The following is a 21,583-nucleotide window of genomic DNA, read 5'->3' on the forward strand; positions in this document are numbered from 1 at the left end:
ACAACGGTAGAAGGGGGGACTGAGGCAGAACACGCTCGTGATCAAATATGCAGCATACTGTGCGTTAAAATTACACAAAGGATGATGAAATCATAGGCTATGTAACAATATATATATATATATATATATATATATATATATATACATACAAAGACAGAGAGAGAGAGAGAGAGAGAGAGAGTAATCCCTCTACTATCCGATGCAATAGAACCAAAAGCATGTCCGGAAATTGGTCCAGTCCGGAAAGTGGGCCCCAACGTCCTGGACCTGTACTTATGAACCTTAACCTACCCTGACTCAGAAAACACCTATACAACTTCCTACTGGACAGCATAGCACCTATTTAAGACCCAATTCACACCAATAACGGACAAAATAGACTGAAATAAATGAAAAAAAAATAAGAAAGAGGACGAGGTTCTAGATGTGAGTTTATATAATAATAAACATTCTGGGTACTTACAACAAGTCCCTGGCTCCTGGACTGGTACTTATGGACCCTAACCTAGCCTAACGCAGAAGAACACCTCCCTACTACACATGCATGGAAAGAAGGGATATTAAAAAGTGAAATAAGGTTTTAGAGCTAAGTATGGAAAATACAATACAATATGAAACATTTTGGGTACCGTACTTACAAGTCCCTGGCCATCTCGATGAATAACCCGCCTCCTCTCAGACTCTGACAGCAAAAAGGAGTACCTGAAGCACCTGCAGTACACTGTACATGAAGTCTTGCACTGAACTTAGTCATTTGCACTCAGAATTCCATTCCCTTTAAAACTGCGCACTCTAGTCTTATTGCACATTAATGAAATAAGTGTTGCACTCTGTACTTAAGTCTTTGCACTCATAAATCCATTTTCTTAACACTAAACACTCTAGTCTAATTTGTGCTCCATTGAACGTCAATAAAATCAGTGTTGCACTCTGCACTTAAGTCTTTGCCCTCAGAATTCTAATTTCTTAACACTACGCATTTTTTTTTTTTTCCACTGCACAACACTGTAAATTTCCGTGTGGTCTAGTGGCGAGTTCTTGCTGTTTATTCACTGTCAGAGTCTGAGAGTAGCTGATGCAGGTGACCTAGGGGTGCGTCTCTGGGTCATGGTGATGGACTACCCACTGCAGACGACTCTGAAGAAAGGTGCAAACTCAAGTCCAGTGGTGACTCCACCGTGGCTGACGTGCTGGGCTGTGGCTGGGAGGATGAGGGCCTATCTTGGGGAGGCAATGGTGTGGAGCCAGGGCTGGGCACAACGGGGGTCACAGGTCTGAAAAAGCTGTCAATGGTTGATTGACGCAAGGAACGATGATTTTGGCAATTAATGATGCGCTGCCTGAAAATGCACACTTCCTCCTCAAGTCCCAAGGGCCCCATCTCCCTGGCGCAATCCAGGTGTTCCAGGTAGTCGAGAACGAACTCTACGTGTTCCTGGAGTGCGCTCAGCTTGGGGATGGCTGGAGTAGTATCACGCTGAGAGGAGTCTGCATCATCATCTCCGTCCTCGTTGGAATCTTCAAGCGGGGTACTGACACCTGCAACTGAAGATGCAATCTCGATATCAGACATGGTCTGATACCCAAGATCGCCCTCATCATCATCCAACCACTCACGCACTTTGTCCACATCAACATTGTCTCCGTGCGCACGTAGACGTGCATGGAAGTCATCCACGTCAAAACCTAGTAAATTGTGCTCCACATCTATTCTGAGAAGCAGACGAGACCAACCATTTTCTAGAGTCTTGACAGGGACTTCCTTCCATGCACTGGCCCAGTCGTAGATTGCAGACTTGATGTTGTACTCGTAGCAGCAAAGGTTTTCCAAAGTCTGCTGGCCTCGCGTGTCCCGTCCCTCCTTGCACTCGTCCTCGTCCTCGAGAACAACCATCACTTCGTCCAGGAACTTCCTTTGGTACAGCCTCTTCGTTGCCACAATCACTTGTTGGTCCATTGCTTGGATGAGAGCAGTCGTATTAGGTGGCAAAAACATGCACCTAATGCGCCCATCCTCAGCCACCAAGTCCTTGTCGCACAGGCAGGCAGGTGTATTATCGAGGAGAAGGAGGGCCTTTACCTGGTCGCGCAGGATTCCCAGCGTCTTCCTCTGGTAATTGATGACCTCCTTGACGAAATGGAGGTGGAACTAGTCTTTGAAGATCTGGGCAGTGAACCATGCCTTCAAAGAATGGTACCAAATGACAGGAAGGACATCCATCACCCCACGAAGACACTGAGGCTGCTTTGCACAGCCAACAATAACAGGCTTAAGCCGGAGCATGCCCTTAGCATTGGCACAACACAAAGCAGATATCCGTTGCTTGGAGAGCTTGTGGCCAGGTACACACTTCTCCGTCTCCTTGGCTAGAGTGTTCGTTGGCAAAGAGAGATAGAATATACCAGTTTCGTCAGTGTTGTAGACTTGACTGAGAGTGAGCCCCTCCCTGTTGATCAAGCCCTTCACCTTGTGCCGAAACTTCTCTATTCCATCCTCGTTGGCGTCCAAAGCTTCGCCATGAGACTTACGGTTGGTAAGGCCATGTCGTAACTTGAACGCAAAGAGCCAACCCTCAGATGCCTTGAAGTCTGGGGCCTCGTGAAGCCTTGCGAACTTCTCAGCAGCAGCCTTCAGCTCTGTGCCACGCACCAGCACACCAGCAGCACATTGCTGTCGATACCAAAAACAACATGGAGCAGTCAACTTCAGCATACTGGGGAATAAATATCATCTTCCTCTCCATGTTGCGTTTGTTCTTCGACGAGAAGTCAGCCGTGTACTGCATGAGTTTGTTGTGGGATCTCTTGATATCAAACAAAGTAGATCAGGCCAGGTTGAATTCATGGAGGATGCGTGAGGTTGACCATCCTGCGTCCACCTTGTCCAATATCTCCCTCTTCCTGTCCAGAGTCAAAACCACTCTCTTCCTCTTCTCAGCCGGCAGGGCCATCATCACACACCCTAACAAGAGGCAGGAGAGCAGCAGGAGAGCCTGCAGCTGGTAGGGCACCACCACAAAAGTGAGCACGTGGGCAGCCATGATGACGAACATGCACACACAACAAGAGATGGGTGGTAAGTGGGGAGGATGCAGGGGCGCTGTGGCGGACGGTGGCAGAACTACGCGCCAAAACACAGCTGGTCCATGCCATTTGCGCCAAGTTCAAATTATGGGGGAAGAAAGTCGGATTTTTTTCGAATTTTTTGCGATTTGGGGGCAATTTTGGGAAAATTGAATCCCGGGATCAAAATGTCCGGTAAGTGGGGTGTCCAGAAAGTGGACATCCGAATAGTACGGGAATAACTGTATATATATATATATATATATATATATATATATATATATATATATATATATATATATAGTTAGTGGATTGGAAGCAGAGGGATGGAGGAGGTTGAGAGACGGAATAGAGAGCTATATGTGGAGAAGAGGAGAAAGGTGGAAAGATTAGTAAGAAGAATGGATGATGAATGTGGAAGTAATTTTAATGTAAAATGTAGAAAATATAAGAACAATGTTCTGGAAGGAGGTTAAGAGAGTAAGACAGGGTAATAAAGAAGGTAGTAGGGGGGGAGGAGGAATAATTATGGCAGATTGCTGGTGGAGAAGGAGCAAAAGTGAGATGATGGAAAGAGCTCTTTAAGGAACTGTTTAACTTAGAGAATAAAAGTAATGCAAATATAAGTGACTGGGGAATGGGTTGGAGGAGGATGTCGATGAGAAACGAGGAAGAGATAAGTAGTGGAAGCAAAGAAGAAAGTCAAAATGGGGAAAATCCGAGAAATTGATGGAGTGCGCTGTGCAATGCAGAAGCAGGGGGAAAAGAATGGATATAGAAGAAGTGCAGATTGGCTTCAGAGAAAGGTAGAGTAACGGAGGATTGGAAGTCAGGTACAGTTTTTCCCGTGTACAAAGAAAAAGGGGAAAAAGAAGTGTGTGGTAATCATAGGGGGATTGGTCTTCTTAGCGTAATAGGAAAAGCATACGGTAGGATACTCATTGACAGAGTAAGGAAAATAACAGAGGGCTTAATTGGAGAAGAACAGGGAAGATTCAGCTAGGGAAGAGATTGTGTAGATCATATATTCATCCTAAGGTATTTGATTGAAAAGCTTCTAGAAGGGGGGAAGAATTTGTATGCTGCCATTATGGACATGGAGAAAGCACACGACAGAGTGGATAGAGGACAGTGGAAAATATTATAAATATACGAGGTAAATGGGAAGATGTTGAATGCCGTGAAGAATATGTATCAGGGTGCTGGGTCTGCAGTGCACGTGGATGGTAAACTGAGAGATTGTTTCCATCTAACAGGGATGTGTCATGTCCCCAAGGTTGTTCAATTTGTAAATGAATGGAGTTAGAAAACAGATATAAGGTAGGTCAGTGGATGTTGGAGCGGCTCTAATGAGAGACGGCAGCTTTTGGAAACTTGTTGCTCTGTTGATTGCAGATTATTTTATATTGTTACGAGCGAAGGCGAAGCCCTCGTGAGTCTCTCGTCATGTAGTGGTATTTTCTCACATATGAGCAGCCCAAACCGGTCCGGCCTGACCGTAACGCCTTGGAAAAGTTTATACTTCAGCAACTGCAGGGACGATCACTGCGTGGTTTGCACTATATGACAGCCCAATTCTTTAAGATATATTTTTGACAGGTTTCATCACACCCAGGCGGTACACGTTGCACGTGACACGTGCCAAGTGCAGCATGTCAAATATCTTCAAAAGAGGGCAACAGGCCAAGCAGTTTGTAAGGCATGAAACTTGCTAAGTAGATAGCCATCAATATACTCTGGGTATCTTTGGGGTGTAAGGCGACATTTCAGTGCTCTGGGATTAAATGGTCTCCCTCGTACCTTGCCGACAAAGGCGTTTTACTGATTAAATGAAGACCAAGATAAACTGCAAGGCTTGGCCAATGAGGCTGGACGAGTATGTAAGAAACAGAAGCTAAGGGTGAGGGAAGGGAAGCGCAAAGTTGTGGTCATCGAGAAGAATGATGCCACTGAATGCACAGTGAACCTGGTGAGTGTGGAAATGGAAATAGTGAATGCATTTCAGTACTTTGGTAGTGTGATGAGTGAGGATGGTGGTTCAGAGGATGAAGTGCTTGAAAGAGTTCAACAGAGAAGAAAGGCTCCAGGTACACTAAAATTAGTGATAAGAAATAGGGAAGTGAGCATTGAAGTCAAAAAGTCACTACATGATAGTATTATGATGATCTTTACTCTATCGTATAGATGCGAAGCTTGGACATTGTTGAAAGGCCACAAGTCAACAGTAAGAGCAGTGGAAGTTAGCTGAGAGGAGCATGTGGAGTAACATGGAGAGACAGACTGACAAATGAGGATATGAAAGAGCGTTGCAGTGTGAAAGTGGAAGTGGCAGAAAGAGTTATGCGAAATTCATTACGATGGTTTGGTCTTGTGGAGAGGATGAAGAGTAAGTGGCTACGGAGGAGACTGCATGTGAGTGACGTGGATGGGAGAGAGGGAGGGGAAGACCGAGGATGAGATGGAGGGATTGAGTAGAGAGGTACACTCGGGAAGAGTTCCGATTGGACCACCTGGTTGCGGGATTTGGATAACGTGGCAACAGCGCATGCCCTTATGTGTGTGTGTGTGTGTGTGTGTGTGTGTGTGTGTGTGTGTGTGTGTGTGTGTGTGTGTGTGTGTATACATGCCCGACAATTTTTCGAATTGCTAAGCTTCATCCTCCGATTTATATTATGTGGCCATTGTATTATGCTATGATATAGGCTAATAAATATTATGTCATTGTTTGGGATAATGGGCTGTGCATTATACTATTTATAAAGTCTGAGATATATAAAATAATTCTCTTCCCTTGTGGCGTGAACCACGATACAGGTTGAGTTGTTTCAGAAACAGAGGACAAGTTCACCCACAAATGGTGCGATGTAGGGGGAAGGGGGAAGTATGGGAGTGAGCGGCCAACAGTTATACATTCTTAGTCATTTCAGTATAGTTATTAAGGTGTCAATGATATCCTGTATCCTATATAATAATAAACCCGTTTATTTTTATTATCCTTATATAGACCCGATTACACACCTTAAATTACACCAAACATAGGATACTTCCTCCCTCGTTAACTGAAAACATGCAGCCTGCTCCACCACCTCGACTCTCTCTCTCTTTCTCTGTCTGTCTGTCTGTCCGTCTGTCTCTCAGGTGGGTATCAGTAGACACACACACACACACACACATTATCAGTTTGTGCCAACGAGTAATGACATTACATTTAATATGTTTACCTAAATTTAATACTGTGTTAAAATACAAGTGCAATACAAAACCACGTCACATTATGGATTACGTTAACCAATAATCAATACTTAACTGCATAGTCTAGGTTTCAGTAATAGTCATGGGGTAGCCAAACCCACAGTGATATTTTCGTTAATGTTACAGGTAATCATGTGTTCAGTGGCGGATACCAGTTAGAGGGGAGGTGGCTGCTGACACTCTCAATCCTCATAGCTTCGTTGGTGAGTTGTAGTGACACTGCAGAGGTTCCTGTTCCTCCAGTTATGTCATTAATTATAGTTAACATACTGATGAACAGCCATTCCTTTTGAAAATAGAAACAGGCTATATGGAAGACTCAAAATACAGTACATTATGGAGCATACTGTGGGAGCTTTGCAGCTCTCACGCACCAGTCATAGTCGTGGTACTTTGTTTTAGTATTGCCGGCCTGACAGTATACAGTGTTAATGAACATGCAATTAATTTTTGTTCTGTAATTATTTACATTTGGAACAACAGAAATCAAAGTAGGACTTCATTCAGTACACAGAAAGCCAGATTTAGTATGCGTGTGTGGGTGTGGGTGTTGGACAATACGTGTGGTGGAAGTAGGGGGGAGTATAGTAAGTATGAAATGTGTGTCATAATGGTAATATGGGTGTGTGCATACGTAGCTAAGGACGTCCAAGACGGATATGTAATGTTCACATTTAACACTTGATGACACACACCTCAGTATTTATTGAAGTTCTATTTGTACGTTTGTAGCATGTTACATAATTCTGTTATTATGATTATGTTTTGGGGGTTTAACCTGAAACACAATATAGAAACAAACTCTGAAGTATTGGAATACTGGAATCCATATTACATGAATAACTATTTCTTCCAGGAGAAAATAATGTTATTTTAATGTTCATTACAAAATTACACTGTGGGAGCATCTGTTTTTAATGTTAGCTTATCGGATTCCCTGCGATCAGTTTATTAAGCTATACTATTGCATAGATTTATGCAATATATCTGTTATATCTGGTATTAACTATGTCATGGAGGCTCACACAGTGGACGTTCACATAAACTACTTCGAGAAGGCAGCAAGTTCAGTTTTTAGTAGTTTGCGAAGTTCACGTATTTTTTGGTGTGGTTATAAATCCAGCTGTCTTTTGCTGGCCAATGTAATTCATTAAAAAATGGGAGTAGTCAAGTGTAAAACCCTATGTCGCATAGTAGTTTGAAAATGATCACTGATAATAAGATACGATGATCACTGATAATATATAATTACTGCATGACCCTCCCGAATGACAACACCCGGAATCTTTGTTTTAATTAGTTTAAAGTTGGGCCACTTGGAACAGATATGAGTAAATGACACGATAGCCCACGTGGATTTCTTGAATATAACCTAGCCAGTATGAAGTTTCTTGACTAATAAGATATATGGGTGTATGGTTATCAGGTAAAAGTAAGAACCTACACACACACACACACACACACACACACACACACACACACACACACACACACACACACACACACACACACACACACACACACACACACACACACACACACACACACACACACACACACACACACACACACACACACACACCTCTACACACACACACACACACACCACTACACACACACACACACACACACACACACACACACACACCTCTACACACACTCACACACACACACACACACACACACACACACACACACACACACACACACACACACACACACACCTCTACAGAGAGAGAGAGAGAGAGAGAGAGAGAGAGAGAGAGAGAGAGAGAGAATAAATATGGTGTTGAATTGTAAGAAATCTGGTAAACAGACAGGTTGAAAAACTGACTGGAGAATGTGGAAGAGCAATAGGTAGATAAAGGCCAGACTATAGAGATGTGTTAATCGTATGCCTGATACTACCTTATATGACTTACCAGGTATTTTGTATTCATAAAATTTAATGATAGTAAAAAGATTTCTGGAGGCGACAGTACTCTAATGCATGTATAAATTTCCTGACGATATGTATAACAAAGATATTTTTATTCTGCATCACTAAACAGTTGTAATGTTAAAAAAAACATTTATAGATCAATTGACATTCATAGTAGTAATAGGTCTAGATGAACGCATATTACCAGCACTTGCATCACTGTTTATTAAGCCTTGCAATCTCCATAAAATATACCATACAAACAGTGCATAATGAACCATAACACGAAGAACGGTGGCTTTTCCTGGTGCGTCAAAAATATCAAAAATTAAACTATATGAGCAATGTGTTAATATAATATTTACACGCAGATACGACCATAGGAGCATCTACGAGGAGGATAGAAGTGGACACGTTACCGTGAATGTCTGGGGGTGGGTATGCACCCACGGCATGGGTGACGTCACCAGGATAGAAGTGAGTTTCCCTGCTGAAAAATGCAATGACATTTTGTAGTATTTTTCACCCACCTCAGTCCAGGAGTGGAACTATCCGTTTCCACCCTGGCCTAAAATTTTTACTCAGGACCGCTGCCCCATCCACACGACGAGAAGTCTTGGAATGGTTTGGAGGTCGAGAGGACTTGCAGGTGCTCGACTGGCTCAGTAAGGGAGCAGACATGAACCCCATCAAAATGTATGGGGGAATATAGTTAACTGTTAGTGAGTCCGGAAGTACAGCAGTGTGTGATTGAATGGAAGGAGGTGTCATCGAAACTGATATGGATGAAAGCGAAATTTGAACGTGAGTTGTGGGTGTTTGTGAGTGCATATGGGCCTGGTAGTGAAAGGGATGAAGAAGAGAGGGAGTCTTTCTGGAATGATATTGATGAGTGTCTGCAGAGTTTTGGAGCTAATATGAATGTGGTAATGATGGGAGATCTGAATGCTAGAGTGGGAAATGTAGCAGTTGAAGGTGTAGTTGGTATGCATGATGTGCCTGGAAGAAATGAAAATGGGGAGCGAATGATAGCGATGTGTGTTGAGCGAGAGATGGTGATTGGAAATACGCTGTTTGAGAAGAAAGATATTTATAAGTATACATGGGTGAGACAGGAGGGTGGAAGGGTTGTTGATAGAGCTCTGATGGACTATGTGGTTGTGTCTAGGAATGTAATAGGAAGATTGTTGGATGTGAGAGTTCTGAGAGGGGAGGGTGGAGGTATGTCTGACCACTACCTGGTGGAGGGAAAGTTAAGAGTAGGTAAGAGATGGGTGAGAGCTAGGAGGGTTAGGTGTGACAGGGAGGTTTTGAAAGTGAGTGAGTTGGATAAAAAAAAGACAAAGATAGAGTATCAGGAGAAATTGAAAGATGAGTGGAACGCAGTGAAAGATCGGGAAAATGGCAGTGTGGAGGAGGAATGGCAGTTTTTTAAGAGTGCTGTGGTGGGGCATGCAGAAGAGGTGTGTGGTGTGAGACGTGTGGGTGGTGGTGTAAGAAAAGGAAGTGAATGGTGGTGCGAGGAAGTAAGTATGGCTGTGGCTGAGAAGAGACGTGCATATGAAGTGTGGCTGCAGAGGAAGGATGAGATGTCATTTGAAAGGTATAAGGAAAAGAGGAATAAGGCGAGAAGGGCTGTGCGTGATGCTAAAGTGGCAGCAGATGAGAGGTGGGGTAGGCGGCTGACAGAGAATTTTCAAGAGAATAAGAAAATGTTTTGGAAGGAGGTGAAAAGGGTACGAAAGGGAGAGTCTGGGAAGGAAGAACGAGTAAAAGCAGAGGATGGAAGGATGTTAATTGAGATGGATACAGTAAGGAAGAGATGGGCAGAGTATTTTGGAAGATTGTTAAATGTAGAGGAGGAAAGGGTGGCTGAGCTTGTGGTGGATGGAAGGGTGCAAGGAATAAATGTGTTGGGAGAGCTGAATGATTCTTTGATCACGAAGGAGGAAGTGGAGAAGGCAGTAAAGGAGATGAAAACAGGGAAAGCTGCAGGTATGGATGGGTGTGCTGTGGAATGCCTGAAGGGTGGTGGAGTGACTATTGTTGACTGGTTAATTAGATTGTTGAATGTGTGCTTTGTGAAAGGTATGGTGCCAGTTGACTGGGCCAGTGCTTGTGTGGTCCCGTTGTATAAAGGCAAGGGTGATAAGTATGATTATACTAGCTTTAGGGTTATAAGTCTGTTGAGTGTTGTAGGTAAGGTGTATGGTAGAGTGTTAATTATGAGAGTTAGAGAGGGTACAGAGGGAGTGATTGGTGATGAGCAGTGTGGCTTTAGGAGAGGGAGGGGATGCGTGGATCAGGTGTTTGCAGTGAGACAAGTGTGTGAAAAGTACTTAGCGAAAGGCAAGGATGTGTTTTGGGCATTTATGGATTTAGAGAAAGCGTATGATAGAATTGATAGGGAGGCTTTGTGGACTGTTTTAAGATTGTATGGACTTGATCACTCACAGCATTTCCCACTCTTACACACGCTTTCCTATTTACATAAAAACTTTTCACCCCTTTTAATAACCTGCCATCAAGTCCATACAGCCTTAAAACAGTCCACAAAGCCTCCCTATCAATTCTATCATACGCTTTCTCTAAATCCATAAATGCTCAAAACACGTCCTTGCCTTTCGCTAAGTACTTTTCACACACTTGTCTCACTGCAAACACCTGATCCACGCATCCCCTCCCTCTCCTAAAGCCACACTGCTCATCACCAATCACTCCCTCTGTACCCTCTCTAACTCTCATAATTAACACTCTACCATACACCTTACCTACAACACTCAACAGACTTATAACCCTAAAGCTAGAATAATCATACTTATCATCCTTGCCTTTATACAGCGGGACCACACAAGCACTAGCCCAGTCAACTGGCACCATACCTTTCACAAAGCACACATTCAACAGTCTTATTAACCAGTCAACAATAGTCACTCCACCACCCTTCAGGCATTCCACAGCACACCCATCCATACCTGCAGCTTTCCCTGTTTTCATCTCCTTTACTGCCTTCTCCACTTCCTCCTTCGTGATCAAAGAATCATTCAGCTCTCCCAACACATTTATTCCTTGCACCCTTCCATCCACCACAAGCTCAGCCACCCTTTCCTCCTCTACATTTAACAATCTTTCAAAATACTCTGCCCATCTCTTCCTTACTGTATCCATCTCAATTAACATCCTTCCATCCTCTGCTTTTACTCGTCTTTCCTTCCCAGACTCTCCCTTTCGTACCCTTTTCACCTCCTTCCAAAACATTTTCTTATTCTCTTGAAAATTCTCTGTCAGCCACCTACCCCACCTCTCATCTGCTGCCACTTTAGCATCACGCACAGCCCTTCTCGCCTTATTCCTCTTTTCCTTTTACCTTTCATATGACATCTCATCCTTCCTCTGCAGCCACACTTCATATGCACGTCTCTTCTCAGCCACAGCCATACTTACTTCCTCGCACCACCATTCACTTCCTTTTCTTACACCACCACCCACACGTCTCACACCACACACCTCTTCTGCATGCCCCACCACAGCACTCTTAAAAAACTGCCATTCCTCCTCCACACTGCCATTTTCCCGATCTTTCACTGCGTTCCACTCATCTTTCAGTTTCTCCTGATACTCTATCTTTTTCTCTCTTTTATCCAATTCACTCACTTTCAAAACCTCCCTGCCACACCTAACCCTCCTAGCTCTCACCCATCTCTTACCTACTCTTAACTTTCCCTCCACCAGGTAGTGGTCAGACATACCTCCACCCTTCCCTCTCAGAACTCTCACATCCAACAATCTTCCTATTACATTCCTAGACACAACCACATAGTCCATCAAAACTCGATCAACAACCCTTCCACCCTCCTGTCTCACCCATGTATACTTATAAATATCTTTCTTCTCAAACAGCGTATTTCCAATCACCATCTCTCGCTCAACACACATCGCTATCATTCGCTCCCCATTTTCATTTCTTCCAGGCACATCATGCATACCAACTACACCTTCAACTGCTACATTTCCCACTCTAGCATTCAGATCTCCCATCATTACCACATTCACATTCGCTCCAAAACTCTGCAGACACTCATCAATATCATTCCAGAAAAACTCCCTCCCTTCTTCATCCCTTTCACTACCAGGCCCATATGCACTCACAAACACCTACAACTCACGTTCAAATTTCGCTTTCATCCAAATCAGTTTCGATGACACCTTCCATTCAATCACACACTGCTGTACTTCCGGGCTCACTAACAGTTAACTATATTCCCCCATACATTTTGATGGGGTTCATGTCTGCTCCCTTACTGAGCCACTCGAGCACCTGCAAGTCCACTCGACCTCCAAACCATTCCAAGACTTCTCGTCGTGTGGATGGGGCAGCGGTCCTGAGCAAAAATTTTAGGCCTGAGTGGAAACTGATAGTTCCACTCCTGGACTGAGGTGGGTGAAAAATACTACAAAATTTCAATGCATTTTTCAGCAGGGAAACTCCCTTCTATCCTGGTGACGTCACCCATGCCGTGGGTGCATACCCACCCCCAGACATTCACGGTAACGTGTCCACTTCTATCCTCCTCGTAGATGCTCCTATGGTCGTATCTGCGTGTAAATATTATATTAACACATTGCTCATATAGTTTAATTTTTGATATTTTTGACGCACGAGGAAAAGCCACCGTTCTTCGTGTTATGGTTCATTATGCACTGTTTGTATGGTATATTTTATGGAGATTGCAAGGCTTAATAAACAGTGATGCAAGTGCTGGTATATGCGTTCATCTAGACGTATTACTACTATGAATGTCAATTGATCCATAAATGTTTTTTTTTAATATTACAATTGTTTAGTGATGCAGAATAAAAATATCTTTGTTATACATATCGTCAGGAAATTTATACATATGCATTAGAGTACTGTCGCCTCCAGAAATCTTTTTACTATCATTAAATTTTATGAATACAAAATACCTGGTAAGTCATATAAGGAAGTATCAGGCATACGATTAACACATCTCTATAGTCTGGCCTTTATCTACCTATTGCTCTTCCACATTCTCCAGTCAGTTTTTCAACCTGTCTGTTTACCAGAATTCTTACAATTCAACACCACATTTATTCTCTCTCTCTCTCTCTCTCTCTCTCTCTCTCTCTCTCTCTCTCTGTAGAGGTGTGTGTGTGTGTGTGTGTGTGTGTGTGTGTGTGTGTGTGTGTGTGTGTGTGTGTAGAGGTGTGTGTGTGTGTGTGTGTGTGTGTGTGTGTGTGTGTGTGTGTAGATGTGTGTGTGTGTGTGTGTGTGTGTGTGTGTGTGTGTGTGTGTGTGTGTGTGTGTGTGTGTGTGTGTGTGTGTGTGTGTGTGTGTGTGTGTGTGTGTGTGTGTGTGTGTGTGTGTGTGTGTGTGTGTGTGTGTGTGTGTGTGTGTGTGTGTGTGTGTGTGTGTGTGTGTGTGTGTGTAGGTTCTTACTTTTACCTGATAACCATACACCCATATATCTTATTAGTCAAGAAACTTCATACTGGCTAGGTTATATTCAAGAAATCCACGTGGGCTATCGTGTCATTTACTCATATCTGTTCCAAGTGGCCCAACTTTAAACTAATTAAAACAAAGATTCCGGGTGTTGTCATTCGGGCGGGTCATGCAATAATCATATATAATCAGTGATCATCGTATCTTATTATCAGTGATCATTTTCAAACTACTATGCGACATAGGGTTTTACACTTGACTACTCCCATTTTTTAATGAATTACATTGGCCAGCAAAAGACAGCTGGATTTATAACCACACCAAAAAATACGTGAACTTCGCAAACTACTAAAAACTGAACTTGCTGCCTTCTCGAAGTAGTTTATGTGAAGGTCCACTGCGTGAGCCTCCATGACATAGTTAATACCATATATAACAGATATATTGCATAAATCTATGCAATAGTATAGCTTAATAAACTGATCGCAGGGAATCCGATAAGCTAACATTAAAAACAGATGCTCCCACAGTGTAATTTTGTAATGAACATTAAAATAACATTATTTTCTCCTGAAATCCATGTAATATGGATTCCAGTATTCTAATACTTCAGTGTTTGTTTCTATATGGTGTTTCAGGTTAAACCCCCAAAACATAATCATAAAAACAGAATTATGTAACATGCTACAAACGTACAAATAGAACTTCAATAAATACTGAGGTGTGTGTCATCAAGTGTTAAATGTGAACATTATAGTGTATATCTCTCTTGGACGTCCTTAGCTACGTATGCACACACCCATATTACCATTATGACACACATTTCATACTTACTATACTCCCCCCTACTTCCACCACACGTATTGTCCAACACCCACACCCACACACGCATACTAAATCTGGCTTTCTGTGTACTGAATGAAATCCTGCTTTGAATTCTGTTGTTCCAAATGTAAATAAGCACAGGACAAAAATTAATTGCATGTTCATTAACACTGCATACTGTCAGGCCGGCAATACTAAAACAAAGTACCAAGACTGTGACTGGTGCGTGAGAGCTGCAAAGCTCCCACAATATGCTCCATAATGTACTGTAGTTTGAGACTTCCATATAGCCTGTTTCTATTTTCAAAAGAAATGGCTGTTCATCAGTATGTTAACTATAATTAATGACATAACTGGAGGAACAGGAACCTCTGCATTGTCACTACAACTCACCAGCGAAGCTATGAGGATTGAGGGGGTCAGCAGCCACCTCCCCTCTAACTGGTATCCGTCACTGAACGTATGATTACCTGTAACATTAACGAAAATATCACTGTGGGTTTGGCTACCCCATGACTATTACTGAAACCTAGACTATGCAGTTAAGTATTGATTATTGGTTAAAGTGATCCATAATGTGACGTGGTTTGGTACTGCACTTGTATTTTAACACAGAATTTAATTTTAGGTAAACATATTAAATGTAATGTCATTACTCATTGGCACAAACTGATAATGAGGGTGTGTGTGTGTGTCTACTGATACCCACCTGAGAGAGAGAGAGAGAGAGAGAGAGAGAGAGAGAGAGAGAGAGAGAGAGAGAGAGAGAGAGAGAGAGAGAGAGAGAGAGAGAGAGAGAGAGAGAGAGAGACAGACAGACAGAGACAGAGACAGAGACAGACAGACAGACAGACAGACAAACAGACGGACGGACAGACAGACAGACAGAGAAAGAGAGAGTCGAGGTGGTGGAGCAGGCTGCATGTTTTCAGTTAACGAGGGAGGAGGTATCCTATGTTTGGTGTAATTTAAGGTGTGTAATCGGGTCTATATAAAGATAATAAAAATAAACGGGTTTATTATTATATAGGATACAGGATATCATTGACGCCTCAATAACTATACTGAAATGACTAAGAATGTATAACTGTTGGCCGCTCACTCCCATACCTCCCCCTTCCCCCTACATCGCACCATTTGTGGGTGAACTTGCCCTCTGTTTCTGAACCACAGCTCAACACGCTACAAGGGAAGAGAATTATTTTATCTCAGACTTTATAAATAGTATAATGCACAGCCCATTATCCCAAACAATTACATAATATTTATTAGCCTCCATCTCAGTATAATACAATGGCCACATTATATAATTTGGAGGATGAAGCTTAGGAATTCGAAAAATTGTCGGGCATGTACACACGAACACACACACACACACACGTTCGCGCGCTGGTGCCACGTTATCCAAATCCCGCAACCAGGTGGTCTAGTCGGAACTCTTGCCGAGTGTACATGAGCTAGGGAGGTGTAAGTAGCGAAATGGTAGGGGACAGTGCGACATGAAGGCGATTTGTTTGTTGCCACCTCTTATGGGTTTAAGGCATTTGGCTATAGACAGATAGGTAGTTTTTGTTTTCTTTTTTAAGTGGAGGAAGGGGGAAGTGACAGTAGAATAAAAAAAGGCCATTGCATTTGGGATAAAGGAGTTTTGTTTAGCAACTAGAAGAAGAGAGATTGCACGATTCAGAAAAGAAAATGATTTTAATAAAGGATTACGTCGTCCATGGTACCTTCTGAGAACCATATTCTTGTTGAGAAAACTCCAAAAACTATTTATGCAAAAAACAAAAAGAAATCCCTTTATTGGGGTAAAACTGAAATTTCTCAAAGGCCAAATTTTGTCTTAGAAAGCGAGAGAACACATGCCAAAGTATATAGTAACGAAATATTAGCTCAATATTTACCTTGGTAAAGCCATGGACTAACATCGAGGTATCTGAAACCACATTGGAATGTATGGTTTTCGGTTTCGTTTTCGGTTTCAGTTTTGAAGGCTCCAACATGCTTGCATGCGTCGGCCTTGGTGACCGTGGCTTTATATTCGATATACACCCGCGCGGCCAGGGCTGTATTAAGCAGTCGCACTCGGAACAGCCCAGGCTGTATAGAGCAGTTAACGGGTTAAGGAAACAGGAATAAGGAATCATGCCCTCATAATGCTGAAGACAAAATCAGACTGACCGTGGCTGTAAATGCATTAATCACGCCAAGGACTGACAAACTGGGGGAATTATGGTATGATTTGTGTGTGTGTGTGTGTGTGTGTGTGTGTGTGTGTGTGTGTGTGTGTGAATCAACAATCATTAGACACTTCTACTGATCTGTATTCTTTCTCTTGATAACGAACAATTTCAGCCATATATTGTTTGTTGTCGCTTTTTTCTCCATCTAAAGTTAGAAACATTAATTTTAACCAGATCACTTAGAGGACCGGTGTAGCATATCCCCAGAAGTTGAATCGTCCTCAAACATGCTCAAAGAATAATTTTGTTGTCAGAGATATAAACACACACACACACACACACACACACACAGGAAAGGAACGGCTGAAAAAAAAAAAGAAGCAGTCTCATCCAATACGCGAGTCTAGTCTTGGAGCTAGGAAAGAAAGAAATAAACAATACACATGGGACCAGCTTCAGTCTGTGGATGCCTGTGTGTGTCCTGTTTCCTTCGGGATGCTTGATAACATTGCCAAGTGTGTCATGGTCCTCATTCACCTTCAGCGGTGTTCATGCAGTCTAATTCCTATACCATTAACCTAATATATTCCTTCCTAGCTGAAGAAGGCCATCTGCCGTACAAAAACATATTGCAAAACATGTCCAGTGCCATGGGCTGATCGCTTCACTACTGTACACTTTAAGACATAGCTCATCTGACAGAACTATACGGGTGAATCTGCCTCCCTATGAGAGACATAAGTTTTTAAGCCGAATAAAGTCGTTGGTGATATCAGTAATAATGCACTAATTAGTCGTGACACTAAAATGATTGCATGGATGAATTTGCTGTAGGAAGTAAGAAGACCCTCCCAACAAAATGCAAATTTCCATCCTAACTTTACTGGGAGGAGAGGGGAAGGAACTTCACGCCCACAGTTCCAACTCTTAGTCGCCTTTCATGACACACGAAAAATACGCAAATAAATTTTTATCCCGTACCCTCTGTGGAAGCGCGCGGGCACACGCACGCAATCACGCACACACACACACACACACACACACACACACACACACACACACACACATAAAGGTGATAGCTAATGGCGAACATCAACCATTCACTTAATGTAGTGTTGCCTACGTGTTGCTTCACGCTTATCACTCATTTCCTGTGACTGCCTTCCTGTTTTCCTATTTTCCCCATCGGTCGCTTTACTCTTCTTTATGACTCTTCTTTCCTTCTCAGGTAGCTTACACTGAGTGAAAAGCCTAATGGTTTCCTGAAAGCCAGGAAACCATTTACAACGCTGAATGGTAACCATATAAGCAACCCATACGTGCTGCCGTGACAACAAGTGTGTTTGCGGGGGGTTAGTGGCCTTCTCCGTCAAACAACTAACTCAGAGACAAACGGCCACCCCTTTCGGGATTATGCCGCCGGGTTACACACACACACACACACACACATATATATATATATATATATATATATATATATATATATATATATATATATATATATATATATATATATATATTGCCAGACGCCTCAATCCCGTTTGGGGTGGCCACAAACAAATCTCCTCCAAGTCGCCCTGTCCCCCGCCATTTCACTGCCCTGCTCCCAACTCACACCCCCCTCTCTCATATACCTCTCCACTCCATCCCTCCATCTCATCCTCGGCCTCCCCCTCCCTCTTCTCCCCTCCACCTCACTCACATACACTCTCTTCGTCAATCTTTCACCATCCATCCTCTTCACATGGCCAAACCACCTCAGTGTGTTCCTCATAACGCTTCCTATCACATCCACATCCACACCACAACGCTCCTATATATCGTCATTCGTCAGCCTGTCTCTCCATGTGACTCCACAGGCTCCTCTTAAATAACTCATTTCCACTGCTTTCACTCGTAACTTGTGTCCTTCCAACAACGTCCAAGCTTCACTTCCGTACATTAGAGTTGGTATCACAATACTGTCATGTAGTAACTTTTTCACTTCCATGCTCACTTCCCTGTTTCTTATCACTGCTTTCAAAGAACCAGCAACCTTTCTTCCCTGCTGTACCCTTTCAAGCACTTCACCCTCCAAACCTCCATCCTTACTCATCACACTACCAAAGTACTTAAACTTACTCACATTTTCCAATTCCTCACCATCCAACCTCGCTGTACATTCACTGACTTCACCTCTCTCAAAGACCATCACTTTACTCTTCCTTGCATTCAACTTTAGATTCCGTTTCTTACACACTCTCCCAAACTCATCCATCAAGCCTTGCAGCTCGTCTTCACTCAACAACACAGTATCATCTGCAAACAACAGCACAGGGAGTTTCCAAACACTATCCTCTCTCACCAGGGCCACTCCAACATCCACTACCCTACTTGTACCTCATTTATTACCCTATCCATGTACAGATTGAACAACCATGGAGACATGACGCATCCCTGTTTCAACTCAACTTTCAAAGAGAAAAATTCACTTAGTTCACCATCCACACGCACTGCAGCCTTCACACCATCGTACATACTCTTCACAGCATTCAACAACTTCCCATCTACTCCATATATTCTTAACACTTTCCACAATCCTTGTCTATCCACCCTGTTATATGCTTTCTCCATATCCATGAAAGCCGCATTCAACTTCTTTCCCTTCTCTCTTTTTTTTTTTTTTTTTTTTTTTATGCGAGGAAGAAGGAACCAAAGGCAATGAGCCCGCAGTAACAGTTCCCTCCAAGAGAAAAACAAAACACAATAGAGAGCCAAATTCAAGATCCAATCATTTTGAGATGCCTGGACACACTGCGTTTAAAAGACTGGAGATCATAGGCAGCAGGAAATACAGATAGAGGGAGACAGTTCCAGAGCTGACCTGTTGCATAAATGAAAGACTGGGAGTAACGGTTAACTTTTGCATTAGAGAGTTGGACAGAAAAGGGATGAGAGTTTGCTGCCAGACGGGTGCTACGCGCCCGTCGTAGAGGTGGAGGAATGCAAGCAGACAGTTCAGAGGAGCAGTGACCATTAAAGTAGCGATATAAAAGAGATAAAGATGCAACAGTGCGGCGAAGAGACAGAGGTTGAAGGGAGTCAGTAAGAGGAGGAGAGTTAATGAGACGAAAAGCCTTTGACTCCACCTTATTGAGAAGAGCTGTATGTGGGGAGCCTCCCCACACATGAGAGTTGTACTCCACACAGGGGCGGATAAAACCCCTGTATAGAGTCAAGAATTGTGCAGGGGTAAAGAAAGAGCGGAGTCGGCTTAGCACACCCAATCTCTTGGAAGCAGATTTTACAAGAGATGTAATATGATCTTTCCAAGATAAGTCCCGAGTAAATGAAACCCCAAGCATGTTCAAGGATGATGCAGGGTTAAGCTGAATATTATTAAACATTAATGGGTATACCTGTGGAAGATTTTGTCTGGTTGATAGGTGTAAGAACTGAGTCTTAGATGCATTAAAGACAACCATATTATTTTTACCCCAGTCAGAGATACGAGCCAAGTCAGACATTAGGTGTGCCATAGCCTCATCCCTTGTTTGTTGAAGTAACTGTTGAGATGGGTGATGCGGGAACCGAATGGAAAGGTGAAGGGTGGAGTCATCAGCGTATGAGTGGATAGGGTTAGATGTACAGCTTAGAAGATCATTGATGAATAAAAGGAAGAGAGTTGGTGATAGGACAGAGCCCTGAGGAACACCACTGTTGACAGATCTAGGAGAAGAACGATGGCCGTCTACAACAGCGGCTATAGAACGACCAGAAAGGAAGCTAGCGATGAAGGCACAGATAGAAGGATAGAAATCGTAGGAGGGCAGTTTGGAAATTAAAGATTTATGCCAGACTCGATCGAAAGCCTTTGAGATGTCAAGTGCAATGGCAAAGTTTTCGCCAAAGTCCCGAAAGGAGGATGACCAGGAGTCTGAAAGGTAGGTGAGAAGATCGCCAGTGGAGCGTCCCTGACGGAACCCATACTGACGATCGGAAAGAAGGTTGTGATAGGAAAGATGCCTTAAAATTTTTCTATTAAGAATTGACTCGAAATCTTTTGAAATACAGGACGTTAAGGCAATTGGACGATAGTTGGAGGGTTGGGAGTGGTCACACTTCTTTGGGACTGGCTGAATGAGAGCAAACTTCCAGCAAGAAGGAAAGGTACAAGTTGACAGACAAAGGCGAAAGAGTTTGCCTAGGCAGGGTGTAAGCACAGAAGCACAGTTCTTGAGAACAACAGGAGGGACCCCATCAGGCCCATATGCCTTGTTAGTACTGAGGCCAGTGATGGCAGAAAATACATCAACTGAAGAAATTTTAATGTCAGCCATGAGGAAGTCAGAGGAGGGAAGTGATGGAGGAACAGCACCGGAATCGTCTAAGGTGGAATTGGAGGAGAAAGTCTGTGCGAAGAGATCTGCTTTATCAGTAGAAGAAATAGCTACAGAACCATCAGAGTAGAAAAGAGGAGGGAAGGATGATGAGGTAAAGTTGTTAGAAAGATTTTTGGGAAGGTGCCAGAAGGAACGGGAAGAATTCGAGTTGGAGAGTCGAGAGCATTTAGTATGGATGAAATTATTTTTATTAGAGCGAAGAACAGACTTAGCATGATTCAGGGCAGAAACGTAAAGATGATGTGATTCAGGGGTGGGTTGGCTCCGGTACCTTTTGTAGGCACTAAAAATCTAAGAATGAATATCTGATCTACACAACCTCTTCCCTTCCTAAAGCCTCACTGTTCTTCAACTAATTTCTCTGTTCTTTCTCTAACTCTGTCAGTAAGTATCCTACCATACACTCTTCCTATTATACTAAGAAGACAAATGCCCCTATGATTACCACACACTTCTTTTTCCCCTTTTCCTTTGTACAAGGGAATAATTATAC

This window comes from Coenobita brevimanus, chromosome 45, assembly GCF_032717465.1.
Source record: "Coenobita brevimanus isolate Jiangsu-jjx chromosome 45, ASM3271746v2, whole genome shotgun sequence".
Lineage (NCBI taxonomy): Eukaryota > Metazoa > Arthropoda > Malacostraca > Decapoda > Coenobitidae > Coenobita > Coenobita brevimanus.